The sequence below is a fragment of the Equus caballus genome, chromosome 15 (assembly GCF_041296265.1).
Source record: "Equus caballus isolate H_3958 breed thoroughbred chromosome 15, TB-T2T, whole genome shotgun sequence".
In the NCBI taxonomy this organism is placed as follows: domain Eukaryota; kingdom Metazoa; phylum Chordata; class Mammalia; order Perissodactyla; family Equidae; genus Equus; species Equus caballus.
The window spans coordinates 81,575,968-81,589,905 of NC_091698.1; positions in this window are offsets into that span (position 1 = coordinate 81,575,968).

Here is a 13,938-nt window from a genome sequence, read left to right on the forward strand (position 1 = left end):
GAAGAGTGGCAACCTGAGAAATATTGGCCTCTGTTGGGAAGGAAGAAAGATGGGTTGATATTTGTCAAGGCCGCCAACCATGTCCACTATAAGGAAAAACAAGAACCATTAGGTAGAAGCAGAGTTGACTCACAGAAAGAAGTGCTTCTAGCACTGGGGGGCAGATATGCTGCATCTGTTCCACAGCTTCTCCTTTTGATACCAATGGCAGACCAACTGATCAATCATTCTACCACTGAGCCTGGACAGCATCAGCATCCTCCTTAACTTGGTCATCCAGGAAGTCATTAACAGTAAATTATACAACTCTCAAAAGAACCTTTCATCCTTCTGTTCTATCAGCTAGGACTGCCCAAAGGTGAAATGTGCAGGCTTAGGAAGTAGTGAGCTCTCAGTTACTGGTGGTGTCCAAATACAGGCTACATGACCCATGTACAAAGATGCTGTTTAGAGAATTTGATCACAGGTAAAAGTTGGGACCCGATTGTCCCTGAGATTCTGTGGCTATAGATGGCCAGAGAAGGAAGCTGGGGTGTTAGAGCAGGCTTCAGACTAGCAATAGAGGAAGGCTTTGAGAGCTTCATCCTAGCTCTTTGCTTTTTCTCCATGTTCCTGAAGCCTCAATTCTTTACATGGGATGTTGCACTGGGCATCAGCAGATCTCCAAAGTACCCAGCCTAGTCAAAAAATATGAATACCCTTGCGTGGGCTTTAATTTGTGCATACTCTTTCCTTTTAGCTTTCAAGTTTTAGTTCTTATTAGAACCCACACACAAGACACAGCCATCATGGTCATTTATTGATGCACGAGCTTGAGAGGTTGGTCGCCTTGCCTAACAACACACAGCCAAGTTGATGGTAGGGCTGAGACACAACCTCCAGTCACCTTTCCTCTAGCCCAGAACACTCTCTGGAAGCACTGAGCTGCAGGGCTGAGGTGTCCTCACCTACACATACACATGATGGAGACACAGACAGCTCTGATGGGGGCAGGGAGGGACAGACAGTAATTAGCAGCTGAAACATGGTCCTCAGGGCCCATACTGGTACTACCTGAGTACCAGTAACTGTGAGTGTGAGTGAGTCTTCTATCCTGTCTAGGCTTCAGTTCCTCCATCTATCTCCTTGCCTATGTCCTATAAATAGGCAATGCTAGTAAGGCTAAGACGCGATAGAGTGAAGATGAACATTGGAGGCAGTTCCTGCAGCTTCTCCCTCCAGAGCAGGTACTCCAGGTTCATCTGAGCAGAATGGGAGCCCCTCTGACTGCTTCTTTCCATTGGTTCCTAGAGCTTGTGACCTCCCTGGGCAGGAGCAGGAGGGTGAGGAGGTGGCCTGGAATTAAGGCCACGCCTTGCCCAAACACACAGCTTCTGTATCCCTGCTCTATCTCTTCTCTCAGCCATTTTCAGCTTGCAAGAATGTGTAAAAGACCAACAAAATGTGAAGGGAGAACCTGAAAACAGTTCTATGAAAAGCCCTCTTTATCTCCTGTGGCTTCTGACAGCACAGCTAGCACAATGAGCCCCTTCTGTGTGCCAGGCCCAATGGAGGCCTCAGTGTACATTATCTCGATGGTTCTCCCTGCTGTGATACATTGTTGTGTTTCAATCAGCTCTGAGGGATGCTGCTAGAAATCCAACAGAACCTGTCTTCATGTGCATCATCTGTGGCAAAATGCCTAATCTTAGTAGATATTCAAAAAATAATTAGTGGACAGACTGAAGAATGATTAAATCCATTTTATAGATGAGAAAACCAAGGCATGTGATCCTTAGTTGATAGACCAAGACAATGTATAAGTTATGGCAGAGATAGGACTGGAACTTGGTCTTCTGCCTCCTAGTGTGGTTTGGGGAAAGACTAGACAATCTCTAATATTCCTCTGTGCTCTCTAATGTTTGGAGACTCAGATTCTGGATCAGCAAATTAGTCTCTAGACCAGTGCTGTCCAATAGAACTTTCTATAAGAATGGAAATACTTTACCTGCACTGTCTAATACAGTAGCCACTAGTCACAGGTGGCTATTGAGCACTTGGAATGTGGCTAGTATGACTGAAGAGCTGAGTTTTTAATTCTCGTGACTAATGGCTACCATGTTGAACAGCACAGTTCTAGCATTTTATCTTCCCCAAGATCCAGCACTACGACCTCTGCCAAACATTGATGGAGTGGAAGTTTGCAGTTGGCGATGGCACTTGGAGAAACTTTCCTATATCCCTTGATAAAACACACCAAAAATACACCAGTCATTCTTCAATAGCAGGGCTTCTTTCTACAGAAGGGAGATGAAAACAAAATTGAAAGAGTTGAAGCAGAAAAGCTATTGATTTTTAATCCTTTTTTATCATCCAAGAATTTCAAGGTATATTCCTCATGTCGTTCCATTCCTCTCCTGGGAACTGGGAGAAACTGACCTGTAAGGCCCAGACAGCATCAAGTGATGTAAATTAAACACACTTTAAAGAAAACCTCTCTAGTCAATATCATTTTTTCTCAGCTAAATGTTTGGATCTTTACTATTATTTTCCTTTGCATCCTTGCCAGGAGAGGACTCTTTTTTTCTTTTTTTAGATTAAACCATGAATCCATTAGCAAGTGATTTAATTTCTAGGCCTTCATTCTTCTAAATTGTTTTTTCATCACGTAGTAGAACCACAGCACATCTGAGCTGGAAGACAGCTTAAGCAACCTCCAGTCCATAAAATTGATGAGAACGAAATAGTTACTGCTTATCCAAGCTTGGGCAACCACTGGACCATGTTCTCTACAGCATAATTGTAGTCAACACCATAGGATTACTATGGGGCATGTAAAATTCTCTCCATTTTACAGAGGGGTAAGTAGCTGAGCTAGAATTTACATCAAGGTCTATCTGGCTCCAAGGCTGGAACTCTTCCTCTGTACTCTAAGCTTTCTGGTCATTTCATGGACAAGGAAACAGGGACCCAGATAGCCATAACGACCATAGCTCTGAGGGCCTGACTTCTGTCCCTGCCTCATGTCTTTTTGCTCCATTCAACTCTATCCTTTGACCTCAGATTTACAGTCCCACACTTGGCTTGTACATATCACCCTCCCTTCCTCTTTAGCAAAACCCCTTTCCTAGAAAAAAAGTGAAAATACCTTCATTTGCCATTCAAACCCCTCCACAATTTAGTACCAAGCTTCCCAGTACCAACCCCCTTCCCCACTCAGTCAAAGGAGGTGGCTGAGCAAGCCCAGCCCAGTTTGTGCTCCTTCTTCACTTTCAGAATTGAGCTTTTCTTCATGCCATTATAAAAAATACGTATAAAAACAAGCTACATACCTGTATACCAACAAAGATGTTTCAGCATTAAGCGCAAAGATGTTTATTACAGCAATATATATTACAGTGAAAAGTATAAACAACATACATGGTCAACCATAACAAATGTTAAGAATAAAGTGTTTCTATTCTGTAGATTAGTATAAAGTCACTAAAATGGCAGTAGGAGCCCTTGACATGGGAGCATTTGGCTCCTCACACTGGAAATAGCTAAAAGAGAATAGATTCTATCTCTCTGAGGCTTCCTGGGCATATAGAGCATTGAGCAAAACTGGAGATGGCTGAATAAGGTCCTGTAACAATAACAACAAAAAGAGTGATAATGTGAGTTAATCAAGCTTTGCATTAATTTATAAGTTAAAGTTTCCAGTATTTGCCAGCTCATCCTTGAAGTAGACCCCAAGGGTAGCTGGGAGAGTAAAAACCACAATGGACTTGGAGTCAGAAACCATTAGTTCAGGGCCCTCCTGGGTCACTGAGACTTCAGTATGCCCATCTGTAAAGTGGGGAGGATTCTAGCCTCTGTAGGGAGCTGTGTTGAGCATGACTGGTAGCTGGTAGCACTCCCACTAGAGTATCTCTCCTTGCTGCTCACTTGATGAAGAAGCAACGTCATTCAGGGCTTTCTCCAAGCACAGGGAGAGTGAGGGCAGCACGTAGCATTCTGGCACAGGAGGGGGCCGACCACTGCTGTTTGGACTTGCTGGTCCACCAGGCTCTTCCTCAACTTGAATCAAACTGATCTGCACCGATGTGTCCACACGGTGACAGAAGTGGAGAGGCAGGGACCTGCCATGGCTCCCCTTGGAGTCCTGCGTATTTGTGGATTCTGCTGAACCAGAATATTAGAACCAGGCCTAACGGCAATGATGGTAATAACCACACATACCTTAGCGGCCTCTCATGCGTTAGCAACCATTCAGAGGACTGTTTCCAGACCCTGGTCTGCACACAAGGCAATTACTTTTTCCATAGAAGATTATTGTCACCAAATGCTCTTACAAATTGTTTGGTTCAACTGGATATGCTAGTGGGAACCATTGCGGAATGATTTCAGCTCCACAGTACTAGGCTCAAACACCCAACCTGGAATCTGTCCTTCAGAGCCATATATGTTGGAAGCTGGATCTTTATCTGATTTGCTTTTTAAGCCCCTGAATAATTCTGAATTACAGAATCATGTAGGATGGCTGAAAACAGTGGCTTTCAAAATTTTTAAGCAGCAGAATCTATTTTCCCATAAATGAAATCTCATCTGGAACTTATGTCTTTACTTTATAATTTCTAATTAATAATATTTACTTTTTAGAAAGTCAACCACGGACAATAACGACAATAATTAAAAACGTTTTTTGCTTCTCCAAAAGATTTTTAAAGAAATGGATTTTGAGGGAAAAAAACATGGGGCAGAGAGGTATGGAATAGAAAATAAATACAAATGTAAGCTTTTTTGCTAATTGTTTTATAACCACAACAAACTGGTACAGGGAATGCCCTCTGCACAAAACAATACAATAAAGGGTCAGAGATCGAGGGGTGCTCTTAGGTAACACTATAGATTTTGGGTTCTTGTATTTAACATTTAGGCTGCAGTCCTTAGTTTTGGATGGACCACTGGGTGTGTGTCAGAGTCCATTCTTTTAACCAGATTTGAACACTTGGCCCAGGTGGAAGTAGATGGAGGGTTTGGTTCCATGTGTCACGTTAACTACTGAAGTTCCTCCCTACAAAGCAGTGCCAGGTGGAGCTGCACTTCTTGTCAAACTCCTTCATAATATGGGTCGCCATGTCCTTCTCTATGTTGTATTTCTCCAATGTTGTTTTGATAAACAAGATTAAACCAGGAACCATTGGTGACAGTTGCATTTTTTATATCAAGCTTGAGCGTCTGATTTATATCTGTATTTTATTTTGGTTGCATTGTATTAATAACGCATAATAACTAATACTTCAGCACCACTCTGAGTGCTTCAAACATTTTAACTCATTTAAGCCTCAGAACTCTAACAGATAATATTATCATTCCCACATGAGGAATTGGAGGCCCAGAGACCTGGATAAGTGGCCCAACATGACACAGCTAGGGAGTGGCCAGAGCTGGGGTTCAAACCTAGACAGTCTAGCCCCACAGTCCATGATTGGAATAACTATTTCTTTTTGCTGCTTCCAATGAAAAGGTTAACATATATAAATGCGTAATTGTAAATCATAACTTTTTAATTGCCTGCACTGCAAACTTCAGGCTATTCTTTAATTAAACTGAGAGGGCAGAAGAAGTTTTATTCCATGTTCTAACAAAAAATAAATAACCTAACCCCTGACACACCCCCATTAGAATTCAGGGAACAGTTTGAAAATTCCTGACCTAAAGCACCAGGGACATTTTGAAGGGACAATGAGTCTGTCAAAACACGTGTGCGGAGGACCCTTAGGGTATATAGTAGAGACAAAAGACATTGGCTGGCATTTCACCAAATGGAAATCTCTAGTCCCTGGCACTACCAATATTCCCTATTACAAATCTTCCAGCTGGTAAACAGAATGATGCCACTGACATTTAATTGAAATGTCAGCACATTTAGAAAAAGCCCTGATGAAACTGCCAAGTTAAAGTTATCGCTGATAACTCAAGCTAAATGGAAACAGAAAATCACCGCTAACATCCACCTCTGCCTCCACACACACATACACACATGCTATAATATCAGGTGGAGAGAAGCAGAGAACTTCAGCTGTCCAAGAAAAATTTACAGATAGTTTGTAAATGGAGTTTTATTCTAGCTGTGAAAAACTGTGGGGCAATTGGAAGAACTTGTGAAAATAATCAGGTCTGAAACAGGCCAATGCTCATGTAAATCAATTCAACAAGCATGCACTGATCAAATTGCCTTTGGATAGTGATATTACCTTACAGTTTTTTGCATAGCTTGCACTTTATGGAGGCTGTGGTAGATGACAAAAATGGCCCCAATTCTTCACCATTCCCTGCATCCTCGCCTTGTGCCATTGTAACTTTGCAATGCCCTCCCACTCTGATGCTGGGCTTAACCGTGTGATTTGTTTTGGTTAACGTGATACTAGAAGATGTGACATAAGCAGAGGTTGAAAAGCACTTGTGTGTTTCCACGCATCCTTGCTCTCTGCCATCTCCACTAGAAGAACATCCCTGTGGAACAGAGACCAGGCATCGCAGTTGCCCCAATGCCATACTAATCAGCAATAGCTAGCCAATCGCAGGCATATGAAGGAGCCCAGCTCATATCAGCAGAGCCATTCAGGTGACCTCGGCTGAGCACAGTCACCTGGACAAGCACAGTCAGGCGCAGCCAAGCCTAGATCCGCTGGACCCCAGACTCATGAGCTAATCCAGTGTTTACTGTGGTATGCTGTTGTGGTTTTCAGGGATTTGTTAAGCGTCACTAATGTGTCAACAGATATCTGCTGAAGAAACTTGCCTTACATGACCTCCTGTGTCCCCTCCTTGGGAGGAATGTGAGACAAGGGTTACATCCCCTGTTTTACAGAGGAGAACACTGTGATTCATGCAAGTTAAGTGGATTGCCTTTATTTCCACAGCTGCTTCTTCCAATGCCTGGTTCTCTGCTCATGCTTAAGTCATGCAGCCTCTCTGAAATACTTAGCCAACAGCATTAAGCTAAAGGCTGAATTCGTTCTTTTTCTTTTAGATCAAAGAGGCAGTTTTTATAGGTTGAAAGCACAGAGGAAAGGCAGATGTTTCAGAAGTTCTTGGGCCTGAAAGGCAGAAGCAGCACAAGCGTTTGCCTTTGCAGTCCCCCTTCCACTCTCTCACCCTGGGGTACCTCCCTCCCTCTCGGGGTTCCACTCTGCTTTGAAGAGATAGGCAATTCAGTGCGTGTCAGATGTGTGTTTCTCTGCCATTGCTCTGTAGCTGATTCCGTTCACAGGCATTCTTCAAATGCTTTACGGAAATCCCTGCCAGGTAGGAAAACCACCGGGGAGACATGAAGAAATGATCAAAAATAATTTTTTTGACCTTGTAACATTCACCTTAAAAATCTGCTCTAGGGGCTGGCCCCGTGGCCGAGTGGTTAAGTCCGTGCGCTCTGCTGCAGGCGGCCCAGTGTTTCGTTGGTTCGAATCCTGGGCGCGGACATGGCACTGCTCGTCAAACCACGCTGAGGCAGCATCCCACATGCTACAACTAGAAGGACCCACAACGAAGAGTGTACAACTATGTACTGGGGGGCTTTGGGGAGAAAAAGGAAAAAATTAAAAAAAAAATCTTTAATAAAAAAAAAAATCTGCTCTAGCTCCCAATTCCCCCCTACTAAAGCCCAAACTCAGGTAAGATCACTTACATTCTGGACCAACCTACAATTTCAGCACCTCCCGACATTTCTCTCTGTTTCAGAACCAGAAATGTCCTGCCCTTCTGGATAAGTGGCCCAAGACCACACAGCTAGGGAGTGGCAGAGCTGGCAGAGCCGGGGTTCAGACCCAGGGGGTCTAGCGCCATAGTCCATGATCTATGACACAAAAAGTATTTTGAGCTTTTGTTTCTGCTCATACTCCTCCGTCTGTTCAGAACTCTCTTCTCTTCCTTTTTCTTCACCTCTATTCTTTCCTATAAGATCACACTCACTTCTTAAAAAACACTGTAAAGGCTCACCCGCTGCAGGTGTTTGTTCGTGCATTTGTTTTGTCTTCCTGAGGCTGGGAAGTGTTCGAAGACCTTGTTAGCAAAAGCTCATGGCAGCCTGGTTCATGCAGAGCCCTCAGAAATCTTGGGGAAATAGGAGACTGTTCTACTTTAGGTCGCTCCCAAGCTAGGGGTGAAACATAATGGGCTTAAAGGAGGTAGGCTTTACAAGTTCAGACAGAGGGACAGTATTACTCTCTTTTAGAGACAGGTAAGTCTAAACAGACCCATTTACTTTAAGAGGATCTTAAACACCTTCTCACTGGGAGCCTTCACAGGTAGGCTAAATCCCAAATTCCTCTAGCCTGTAAAGGTAACGATCACATTGATTCTAAGCGCCTCTTTTTACTGATCTACTCTCCCACTTGCTGTGAGCTCATCAAAGGCAGATGCTCTCTTTTGTTCATCTTTATATTTCCATATCTCTCCTCCACCTTCCTTACTCCAAGCTCCAAGCACCTACCCTAATGCCTGGCACATATCAGAAGTTCAACTGTTTGCAGAAAAGTGAAAACAAAAAAACAAGCTATTGGGCATTAGACTCCCAAGGGTTCCTCTGAGAAGAAAAAGTCACCTCCTCAGAGCCCTTGGCGAATTCTCCTACAAAGCTGGGACTGCAATAAAAATAGTATGTGCTCTAGAGTCAGAAGAGCCTAGGGATATCACTTAATCTCACTGGTCCTTAGTTTTCTAATCTGCAAAATGGAGACAGTGAATACCATCTTAATATTACCATGAAAAAAAAAGCTCATGGGGCCAGCCCAGTGGCATAGTGAAGTCTGCAGGCTCCACTTTCACAACCCAGTGTTCACAGGTTCAGATCCCAGCCATGAACCTAGTACCACTGGTCAAGCCACACTGTGGTGGCATCCCACATAAAATAGAGGAAGCTTGGCAAGAGATGTTAGCTCAAGGCCAATCTTCCTCACAAAAAAAAGGAGCTCATTTTTCCAGAACCTATGGCACATAGGGGAGGGGAGCAGGCTAGAGAGTGGCAGACATGTGTATTTTGAAAAGCTTTCCCCTCAGGATTCTGATATACTAACCTACCCCCAACACGAGAATCTCTAGTAGAGGTCTGAAGAAAAGGGAGTTGGGATAGAAGGGAGGAGGGAGAACTCAGAAGCTGTAGGCAGTGAAAAAAGGAGTGGAATTGGCTCCTAGAAGGATGAATACAGAAAACATTCAGCGGGCAGACAGAGGTAAAGGAAAGTGACAGCTGGATGTCTTGATTATGCATATAGACCAAGGATAAATAACGGGAAAAGGCCGTTAAGATATCATTTTTGGATGTCTTATTGACCCTGTCTGGTTTTTGTTTGGATTCCATGGTCCAAATTTATGGAGATTATCAGAAGGATGTGAAGGCCTGTTCAGACAATAACTGGGGCAAGAGTAGGGGTTGGGAGAAGCTGTGAAGATGCTTTCATTCAGCACTGGCCTCGTGGAAAGAACAGAACCCAAGATGGAGGAATGGATGTTGGTAGTGGAGCAAGAAACCAGCAGGCCCGTCACTAGTCTGCAGGAGAAAAGGCAAGCAGGGACTCCAAAAGAAAGCCCCAGAGAGGATGTTCCAGCAGAACTTTTGAGAGATCCTCAATCCCCTGGGCTCTGACATTATTCTAGTCAAGGTCTTCATCTTGTCTTTCCTGGACTATCCCAGGAGCCTCCCAACTGGTCTCTGTACCATTCATTTTTGCTTCCTTTCAAGTATCTTCCCCACCACTACCCCACCACTACCACCAAAGTGATCTTTTACCCCTTTGTTTTCATAGGCATATTAAAAGTATAATCATATATAGATTTATGTATTCAATATATGCATATATACATATGTTGTTCTTTGTAATTATTTTTATTAGAAAGGGATTGATTATATTATACATACTTTTCTTTATTTTTCTTTTCTCATCCAATAAAACCCATAGAATTCCTGTAAGTCTTCTAGCAGTTGTCCAATTTGTGTTTTTTTGTGGTTACACAGTATTCCACAGTATAGGTGTAACAGTCTACTCAGTTTATATTTATTTATAAACATCAATAACCAATTCAGCAAAAAAACACATATGTATGGTTTTACCTGTGTCCATGTCCTTAGAAACGATTCTTTTTATTTATATAGGCTACGTTCATAGAAGTGGGGTTGCTAGGTCAAAGGATATATGTACTTGAATATTAATAATTGTTGCTTGCTAGCTTCCAAAAGAGCTATAACTATATCACTATCCTAACCAGCAATGTATGAGATCACCCTTTATTCCTTCCCCACATCCCTGCCAGCAATAGATATGATAGCCTTTTTAAATTTTTGCCAGTCTGATGGGTGCAAAAAGATATCACATTGTTATTTTAATTTAGACTTCTGTGACTATCCATGAATTGAGGGTATTTTGTGTCATTTGCATATGCCCTTCTCTGAATTGTATTTTGATATAATTTGTTCTATTTATTGTGATTAAGTCTTTTTGTCAATTTGTAATTCCTCTCTCCACAGTAGAGAAATTAGCCCTTCATCTACCATCTGAATTACAAACATTTTAATGGATCTATTGTTTGTCTATTATCTTTGTTATATCTTTTTTGCCAAAATGCATAAACTAAATTATTTGTTGAGATATAATTTGCATACTATATACCTTTTTAAGTGTACAATTCATTGGTTTTTAGTATATTCACAAGGTTGTTCAACTATCACCACTATCTAATTCCAGAACATATTCATCACCCTGAAGAAACACCGTACCCACCACCAGTCACTCCTCATTGTCCTCTTCCCCTAGTCCCTGACAACCACAAATCTGCTTTCTGTCCCTATGGATTTTCCCATTCTTGACTTTTTATATAAGTGAAATCATACAATATGTGGCCTTTTGTCTGCTTCGTTCACTTCACATGTTTTCGAGGTCCATCCATGTTGTAGCATGTATCAAAACTTCACTTCTTTTTATGGCTCCATAGTCCATTGTATGGGTATGGATATGGATATGCCATTGTATGGATATTCTAAAGTATGGATATGAATATTCCATTATGTTTATTCATTCATCAGGAGATGGACATTTGGGTTGCTTCCACCTGTGGGCTATTGTGAACAGTGCTGCTACGAACGTTCATATACAAGTTTATGTGCAAACATGTTTTCATTCCTCTTGGGTCTATACTTAGGAGCGTAACTGCTGGATCATATGGTAACTCTGTTTAACTTTTGAGAAATTGCCAAACTAGTTCTTTTCCAAAGAAACCACATCATTTTACATTCCCACCAATAATTTATGAGGATTCCAATTTCCCTCTATTTTTTGGAAGAGCTTGTGAAAGGATTAGTGCAAATTCTTCTTTAAAACTTTGGTAGATTTCACCAGTGAAGCCGCTTGGTCCTGGGCTTTCCTTTATGGGCAGTTTTTTGATTACTAATTCACTGTTTACTTGTTATAGGTCTATTAAGATTTGCTATTTCTTCTTGAGTCAGTGTGTATCTTTCTAGATACATGTGCATTTTATCTACGTCATTTAGTTTGTTGGCCTACAGTTGTTCATAGTAGTCTCCTACAATACTGTTTATTATAAGGTCAATAGTAGTGTCCCCATTTTTCCCTAATTTTAGTAATTTGAGTCTTTTTCAAAATCAATCTGGTTAAAGATTAATCAATTTTGTTGATTTTTTTAGAGAACAAACTTTTGATTTTATTTTCTATATTGTTATTCTATTCTATATTTCATTTATTTCCATTCTAATCATTATTATTTCCATCTTTCTGCTTGCTTTGGATTTAGTTTACTCTTATTTTTAAGAGTAATTAAGGTAGAAGTTTAGGGTTTTGTTTTGAAATCTGTCTTCTTTTTTTAACATAGTGCTTTACAGTTACAAATTTTCCTCTTAAGACTGCTTTTGCTGTATGCCATAAGTTTTAGAAAATTATGTCTTCATTTTAATTGTTCTCAAACTATTTTCTAATTTTCCTCGTGATTTCTTCTTTGACTCAGTTATTTTGGATTGTGTTCTTTAATTTCCACATATTTGTGAATTTCTCAAATTTCCTTCTGCTATTAAATTCTAATTTTATCCCATTGTGGATGGATAATATACTTTGCATGATTTCAAACCTTTTAAATTTATTGAGCCTGGTCTTATGACCTAACATATGGTCTATCCTGGAGAATATCCCAGGTGCACTTGAGAATATCTATTCTGCTCTTGAAGGTGGGAATTATATCTTACTGGTCTCTTACAATAACTCCCAGCTCAGTACCTGGAATGTGTCAGGAGCTTGAAAAATATTTATTGAATGAAAGAATGAATGTCATGACTGTAAGATCCAATTATTCCAAGTCTTTCTTTGCTGGAACACTCTTTCAGAGTGTTTTCTATGCTTCATTTCTCTACTTTCTGGGATTTTGTTTCCTGATAATCTTGTACAAAATACATTCTGCTCCCATCACATCAATAAAATGGCTTAACTCAAAGTCTCCAACAGCCTTCTCATTGCTCAACTATTAAACAGCCTCCTTTTTTCCTGCTTTTGGTTGGCCTTCAGGCAGCATTTGCCCTATAAACCCCTTCATGTTTTCACTTCTTTCCTTGATTCTAGGACATCATTCTCCCTGAGAGTTTATCCTAAATTTCTTCACTTATCCCCTTCTGCATGAGTTTCATCAGGGTGGCTTAATGTTCTTCAGTCTCTTTCTAAGTGGCCTCATGCATTCTCGTGGCTTCAATTTATACATCTAGACTGAAGATTCCCCAATCACTAGCTCCAGCCTGGACTTATCTGATGAGATCCTAGCTGACATTTCTAGTTATCAGCTTACTAGCTGTCCCATAGGCTTCTCAAATTCAACTGCATGGGTTCCTTTAACCTCCTATTTCTCCTGTATTCCTTATCTTCAAGAATGGTGTAAATATTTTCCAGGTCACTCAGTCTGTCAACGTATCATCTTTGCCTCTTTCTCGTTCATTGCTCATGTCACCAGATCTTGTTTGTACCTCTGAAATGCCTTTCAAATCTCTCTCTGTCTTCATTCCCACAGATACGGACCTACATCCGTTCTTATCATCTTTTTCTTAGATTATAGTAATAACATTCTAATTACTTTCTCAGCATCCAGTTTCTTTCCCACTAATATATTCTTTACTTGGTTTTAGTTCTAAAACATAAGCCTAGTAATGTTGCTCCACTAAAAATCTGTGTTAGTTACCCACTCCCTAAAGGACAAAATGCAAACCCCTAAGCGCTGCACTAAAGACCCTCCACAATCTTTTAAGTTTGAATCTTTTCAAGCTTATGCCCAGTTTTTCCTCATCATGCACCCCACACTTCAGGCACACAGGATTGTCCATTTCCTAAGACCAACTTATTCATTTCTATGTTTGACTATTTAAAACTTGTCCCTACCTGCTTGTGTGTAAGCTCCACGAAATCAGAGACTTGATCCTATTTATTACTGTATCTCCAGTGCCTCCAACAATTCCTGGCATTATGCAGGTGAATGAATGCCATTCTAGGCTCCTTCACCTTCTCTGTTCCCTTAACCTGGGGTTCCTTTCCTCCACTTTCTCACTGGTCAATGTCTATTCATCTATATATATATACATATATATATTTTTCTCTTTTTTTGGCTGGGAAAGTTTTGCCCTGAGCTAACATCTGTTGCCAATATTCCTCTCTCTCTTTTTTTTTCTCCCCAAAAGCCCCAGTACATAGTTGTGTATTCTGATTTTAGGTCCTTCTTGTTGTTCTATGTGAGCCATCACCACAGCATGGCTACTGACAGATCCATTCTTTTTTAGGCCAGTATCTTTCCCATTTGAGTCTCTCTTTCTCTGCTCTCTCTTTGTATCACCTTCAACCAGTTGCTTCCCTAATGGGAGACAATGGCAGACAAAGTGTCAGGGAGTAAGAGGAAATCCATGGGCCAATGGATAAGTAATACCATGAAGTGTGTGTG